The sequence below is a fragment of the Pinus tabuliformis genome, chromosome J (assembly GCF_031772625.1).
Source record: "Pinus tabuliformis cultivar Carrire ecotype Pingquan chromosome J, CPIR1, whole genome shotgun sequence".
Taxonomy (NCBI): domain Eukaryota; kingdom Viridiplantae; phylum Streptophyta; class Pinopsida; order Pinales; family Pinaceae; genus Pinus; species Pinus tabuliformis.
Genome location: NC_142295.1, coordinates 1,512,781,804 through 1,512,789,061, shown reverse-complemented (window position 1 = coordinate 1,512,789,061; position 7,258 = coordinate 1,512,781,804). Strand labels below are relative to the sequence as shown.

Here is a 7,258-nt window from a genome sequence, read left to right as displayed (position 1 = left end):
TAAGTATGACACTTTTGAAATAATTATAGCTGTAATAGTGATAATCTTAGTTCTGATTTCCAAAAAAAAAATATTGTGATTTCCATATTTCGTGAAGGTTGAGATATGATTCTGCGCAGATATTTGCAACCTTTTCAAGACATGCAGAGAGACCAGTGGCAGGATTAATGGAGGCCCAAAGTCTAGCTCGCGTGCAGAGAGAATCGTGGAAGGTGATTTCCAGGCCCCAACTGGACCATAATTTCACGTGTGTTGACTATGACCATACCCCCATCCTGTAAGTAATGAGACCAGAATTCAGTTACCTGACGTTTATGCATGTTCGACCAGCCTATAAGTATTTCCACCACTCTACAGAAAAATATGTCCAGTAGTTCATTGTGTTGGAAGTAGTGAGCGTGCGCGGCTGAGATTGATCATGGCGATGGAGTTGGGTTTTCACCAGTTCCTAGTTTCGTGGAATGTAGGTAATTACTTTGATATTAAACTACTCAGTGCTTTTATCTTTGTATTGACAGTGGCGGCATGGAGTTTCCTTTTGAGGGGGAGGAATGGAAAATCTGGTAGCATGCCTAAGGGGAGGCTGCCTCCGGGGCCGTTTCCGTTGCCCATCATCGGCAACCTTCACCTGCTGGGAGACCTTCCCCACCGCGCTCTGGCGGCGCTATCTAAGAAATACGGGCCTCTCATGTCTCTCCGCCTCGGCTCCGCCCTCACCTTGGTCGTCTCCTCTCCAGATATGGCCAAGGAGTTTCTCAAGACCAATGACCGCATTTTCGCCAGCAGGTCTCCATACGCCGCTGCAAAATACTTGACCTATAATTCGTCGGATGTGGTCTTTGCTCCGTTAGGGCCTTACTGGAGGCAGATGCGCAAGGTCTGTGTTTTACAGGTGCTCACTCTAAGCGCATAGAATACTTCCGCTACATAAGAGAAGAGGAAGTCTCCGACATGATTCGCTCTCTTCTGAATTCAGTTCATCAGCCTGTAAACATTACTGAGATGGTGTCGGGTCTGGTGACTGACATAATGTGCAGGATGGCCTTCGGTAGAAAATATAGTGACCAGGACATAATTGGCAACATAGGGTTTGTATCAATGGTGAAAGAAATTGTTGCATTGTCTGGTTCTTTTAACATCGGAGACTACATACCATACTTGGCCTGGATGGATCTCCAAGGCTTCAGCCGTCGCTTCAAGAAAGTAAGGAAGTCGCAGGACGATTTCTTAGAGAAAGTAATTGATGATCACGCTGCGCAGAATGACGCCAACGCTCCACGAGATCTTGTGGATGTTTTAATTGCAGCCTCTGTCGATAAAAATGCAGAGTTCCAACCTTCACGAGATAATATTAAAGCCGTTCTTCTGGTAAGTATGTTTGGCTTGAAATTCATCTTCTCCCAGATTCATTCATCACATTGAGGTTAGGTTATATTTTACTTTTCCTTTTTTGGCAAAAATAATTGATGTTTGGAACCATATAGTGTGATTTATCATTTTATGGGTAAGATAAATATTATTGGAGATGAACCATAATAATAGGTAGTTAGAAATGTCAAAAAAATATTGGCAAAAATAATTTCAATGTAATGGATGGGAAGGGATGATATTAAAGTTGTTAGTGTGGTAGTATGTTGGTTTGAAATTCTTCTTCATGATCTAGATTTATTATGGTTGGTTATTTTATTTCAAAGATAAATATATTAGTTGGTTTAAAGTATGGATAAAATAATTTTCTGTGTTAAAAGATAATATTAAAAATGTTATTTTAGTAAATCTGTTGATTTGAAATTTTTTCCCCAACCAGATTATTTTGCCCATGTTTCAAACCATTCAATGTGATTCATCATTTTAGTGTGATAGATTTAGAAAAGATAATATTAAAGTTGTTAAAGATAATATTAAAGTGGTTATTCTAGTAAATATGTTAGTATGAAATTCTTTTCCTGATCTAGATTATTTTGCCAATGTTCCAAAAATAAACCATACTAGATAGTTTTTTTGACAAAAATAATTTCATTGTAATAGATTCAGGAAAAATAATATTAAAATTGTTATGATAAGTATGTTAATTTGAAAATTTTCTCCCTAATCTATCATATTGAGATTACTTTGTCAATTTCTCAAACCATCTAATACGATTCATTATTAATCATTTTATCTGGAAAATGAATCACACTTAAAGTTCGAGGTTCAGAATGTTTATCATATTAAGATTATTTTATCTATTTCTCAAACCATCTAATGCTATTCATTATTAATCATTTTATCTGGAAAATGAATCACACTTAAAGTTCAGGGTTCAGAATGTTGGGAAAAAAAGTTTTCAACTAAAATACTAATTTCAATATATTGAGCAGAACTATGTGCTAACTCTTCCTTCATTCTTAGGAATCATTCTTAGGAATCACACAGGGAATATATATAGATGGCCAAGAAAATAAATTTCAAATGAATCCTAATCACAAAGAAACCTTCATTCTAAAGTATGTTGATTTTGGATATATTATTTCATCAATTATTCCAATGGTTTCCGATAATTCAATAATTGTGACCCCGAACTTATGTTTACAATGGTGAAAGGATATGTTGGCCGCTGGCACGGACACGTCTTCTACAAGCTTAGACTGGACAATGGTCGAACTACTGAAGAACCCACCAGTGATGAAGAAGCTTCAGGGCGAGTTGGAACGTGTAGTTGGATTCGATCGCATGGTAAGCGAGTCTGACCTGCCTAGTCTCGTTTACTTACAAGCTGTGTTGAAATAAACGCTTAGACTCCATCCAGCGGGGCCGTTTGGGGTTCCCCACGCTTCTGTGGAGGACTGCACTATATTGGGTTATCAAATCCCCAAGGGAACTCGCCTTCTGGTGAACCTTTGGCAGATTGCAACGAACCCTGAGTCATGGGGGGAGGATGCAGATACTTTCAATCCAGAGAGATTTATGGAAGCTGGTTCCATAGATTCTAGAATTCAGAACTTTGAGTGGCTTCCGTTCGGAGGAGGCAGGAGAGGATGTCCAGGACAGCAACTGGGAACTCTTCTCGTCGAGTTTGCGGTGGCGCAACTCGTGCACTGTTTCAATTGGAAGCTTCCTGAGGGCATGGATGTGAACGACCTGGACATGACTGAAAAGTATGAATTTACAATGCCTAGATCCCACAAACTATTTGCGGTTCCAACTACTCGATTTGCCGTAGCAGTGTAATTATGTACGTATCATATTTGTATTGCCAACTGCTCACATTACGTCGTGTGGGAGTAAAATAAAAACAACAGACCACGTAGAAGCTGTTGAAATAAAGCCCTGGTCTTGCAGAAACTTCTTAATTACAGTGTTTAATAGCTTAGTTATTAATTACGTACATGTTATGAATTTTCGTTTTCTGCTCTCAAGCTGTGAATTTCTGTGACCAATTCGCTGTGACCAGAATTGAAAAACCTGTAACTGAGTTTCGAGTCACTGAGATATCAGCATTATACAGGATATCTTATAATATCCTCATTGCCACTAATACATTCTCACGGAATATTGTTGAATTAAAATCTTACCATGAATCAGATCCTTGAATAGGAACAAGTAGTGGCGAAAAGTAAGAAATAGTTGCAAAGTAATCAGATCCTTGAATAGGAACAAGTAGTGGCGAACAGTATAAATCGTTGCAAAGTACTTATTTGCTATTTTTTTTTATCGGTGTAGGTTTAATAAGGATTTAATATGAGTTTAGAGGGCTCTGTAATTTTATTTTTTTATGAGTAGATATTATTTAAATGTTTTTTTATAGTTATTTAATTTTTAGATTTTTTTATAATTTTTATTTTAGTTGATATGAGTAAAATTTCAATTCAATTTGGATGAGGAATGACAAGATTACACATGGGTTGTAGAATAATTCTCTTGGCTCAATGAGATTTAACTATTTTCATTGATATAGTTTCGGATTAGAATTTGGTAAAATAATTTTTAATTTAAATAAAATATTTTATAATATATAAATAGATTTTTTAAAATACATAAACAGATTCAAATATCATAAAAAAATATGAAGTATTTAAATTGTGTAGAATTCATATATTGAATTTATAATTCTAACAAAATTTTGCTATATTTTGAACAAATTAAACTGAAAATATATAAATAATTATTTACAATTATTTATATTTATATTGTAAATATTTTTATTTTGTTTCTTTGTGAAATTTTGTTTTGAATATATATATACATATGATCGAATATTCTAAAATATGTATAATAGTATATACAAATCAATCCTTGAGATTTATTTCCAAATATTTATGTCTTTTTATTTTTTTAATTTAATTCATTATTTAAAAAATTGTTATATAAATAAATTTCATATGATGTGAGTTATTATTTTTGGGGCATGTGGTATTGATAATCTATATGGTATTGTAACAAAAATATATTTACAAATTAAAAATCCCCTTAATAAAGTGTTTGTAAGTTTCGATGATTAATGAGTTTGTTGCATGTTTTTTAAAATATTTATATCTTTAACTTATATTAATATTTTTATAATTAATACTAATTTAAAATAAATTCATAATTTAATTAGCTTTTATGATTAATTTTTTTTTAATTTCATTCAAATATGTACTTACCAACATATGACAACATTAGTTATTTTATTTTATAATATCTTAACTTAAAAGAATAGGTTAATGGCCCAATCTAAAGAAATAGGTTATCCAACTACCTACATTTGTGGATAATTATTCCATTCATGAACAAGTGTAATATGCAACATTGCTTCTTAGTACCTGCCTCTTATGAAAAAAGTAATTCATAAGAGAAGTTATTTGTTCCAACAAATATTTCTATAAAGTAATGATGGTTAAGGGAGAGGCCAAGAAAAGCTAGAAACAAGGATGGAAGGGACACATTTAGAAGGGATAAAAGGAGGAGATACAAAGATAGATGAAGAGTGGTAGCGAGGAGAGGAATCAATAAGAGCTACCAGTAGGTAGCGCTTAAGAGAAGAGAAGAGAAGGGGATTGCTTCTCGATCCCTAGAGGTTGTGGGTTGAATATCTAGTCTCTTGAGCCTTGTAACAACTTAGGGTCCTTGGAGACAGTCGGTTGAGATAGGATCCCTAAATCCCGATAACAACTTGGGTCCCTAGAGGCTATGAGTTGAGACAAAGGTCTTTGGATCCCTATAACAGCTTAGGCCTCTCGAGACTATGGGTTGGGATGGAATCTTTAGAGCCTTGTAACAAATTGAGTCCCCTAGAGGTTGTGGGTGGAGATAGAAGACTGTTGTGCCCTTTAACAACTTTGGAAGAGACCATCCTAGAGTAGTAGTAGAGGAAGACTAGAGTGAATACTTGTGGCTACCGCCCTGATCGAGCAATGGATTTTGGACTCCTTAGAAGGGAGAGAATCACTATGTGTGCAATTGGGACTGAGGTTGGGAACCTATGGACTCCTGGTGTCAACCAAGCAAGTATTTATCAGTTAGTGGGATTGAGTAAGGAAGTCCTGTGGGGTCCTTGATTCAGTGGCAGTTGATGTCTTAGTCCTAGAAGCAAGCAACCCCCACACTCTAGAATCTGGCTTGGGGGTGACAACTGCAAGTAAGTGTGGTTGCAACTGTCTACGGTTGGGTGGAGAGTCCTTGTCCTAGACTAAGCTACCCATCAAGTTCAAAGATAAGTATATGTGTATGTCGTTTATCTTCTAATGAATCATGTCGAAGTATTATAGATTATGGTTCTGGATTCAGGGACTACACTATGTTTTTTATGCTTGCATATGTGGTACATTTTCCTTGTGGATATGTTATTGATATGTATATACATATATGTGTTGATCATATAGATGCATGTGTGTGTGAACGATGAAAGAAAGAATGCATGAAATGATTGCGGATGATGGTCACAGAACATCTGCTGCATAATAGGCATAAAAAACTACATGATAACAAATGCTAAGCCACAATGCTGAGCTGAGCCTGGACCTACATACATGTTTAGTAGTGTGGAAAGTAGCACATACATAACTTATTAAGGAAGAAACATAAATCTTTACATGTCACGACCAAGCTATGAGAGCTTGGATTAAAATTTGAAAAATAGTGGGTTCTGAGACCCCTTTTATCAATATATGGATTACATGGAAGACCCTCTACATGCTAGGGCTTGTATTCACTTATATGTCATTTTTTGTCTAGTTACAAGTTCTTGTGTCGCATGGCAAGCAATGCATTAATGACAAGAAGAGTTTTCCCCTGGAACCAATTGAGCCGCCAGATTTCCTTGAATGTCCTTTAGCCTGGCATTTTCAGCAGGTTGGATACCTATTGTTGGCATCATTGGGTGGTTGCTGAGGCACCCGAAAGCTCCATGGAACTTATTGTAGGCTTGACACAAGGTCCACTATCGTTGGCGTGTGGTAGGAGAGGTAGGAACCTCTCAAGACTACACACCAATTCTGTGGTAGGTAAGTGATGTAGGAGCACCTACGCTGCCTTGGGTAGCATTCCCTCCCAGTGGGAAGGGAAGAATTGCTGGCCAAGTACCCAATGGAGAATCTATCACCCAATCTGAAGAGGCATAATGTCATAGACAACCCTAAGAAACCAATGACATCATCATGAAACCATGAATCACATCTCGGAGTCCACCATATTCGTAAAGTAGAGCCATTTTCAGCAAGACTGACTCAAGGAAGCATGTGTGGCGGTAGAGAGGGTAGCCGAGGATGTTGTGGATCTCTCTGTCTAAGACACTACGTGATGTAGAGTCGAGTTCCCTCAACCGATTTATGACAGGAATGAGGAGGAAGGCCTTGTTGTGGTGTAGAGGAGTGAGGCCATGAACTTATAGGAAAAGTGTGAGCTAACCTTATCCTTGTCTCAGTAAAAACCCTAGTCAAGGGAGGGTTCCGATTGGTGGAACCATATTCCCCCTCATGTGATTGGTCGGAATGACGAGGCAAAAAATATGTAGAGCCAATGCCCAAAATATAATTTAATTTGAAGTCGGGGACTTGACAGTAAAGGGCACCAAAGGTATATCGAGAGATGGTGATGGAAACTTCTTCCTTCACTCGAATCCATTAGGTGGGGAAGCTACCAGAGGTGGCCACCCCGGAAGCCCAAAAGGTCGAAACCTCGGAGTGTTGTGAGATGGATTTCTTAAGTGGCTCTGGGTTCAAGGGTTCCCGATTACTAAGTAAAACCAAGTTTCAACCTAGTCACCGAGGAATCCCTCACTTTCCTTAAACCAGGCAAA

The 7,258-nt window shown here is 37.2% G+C and overlaps 1 pseudogene across 1 annotated transcript; it reads left to right on the top strand.

Moving 5' to 3' along the window:
• The first annotated feature begins 547 nt into the window (after positions 1-547).
• LOC149233218 (cytochrome P450 71AU50-like) lies at positions 548-3,257 on the top strand (annotated as a pseudogene). The gene is made up of 2 exons (XR_016247604.1): positions 548-1,368; positions 2,584-3,257. The product of XR_016247604.1 is annotated as a cytochrome P450 71AU50-like (transcript).
• The last annotated feature ends 4,001 nt before the right edge of the window (positions 3,258-7,258 follow it).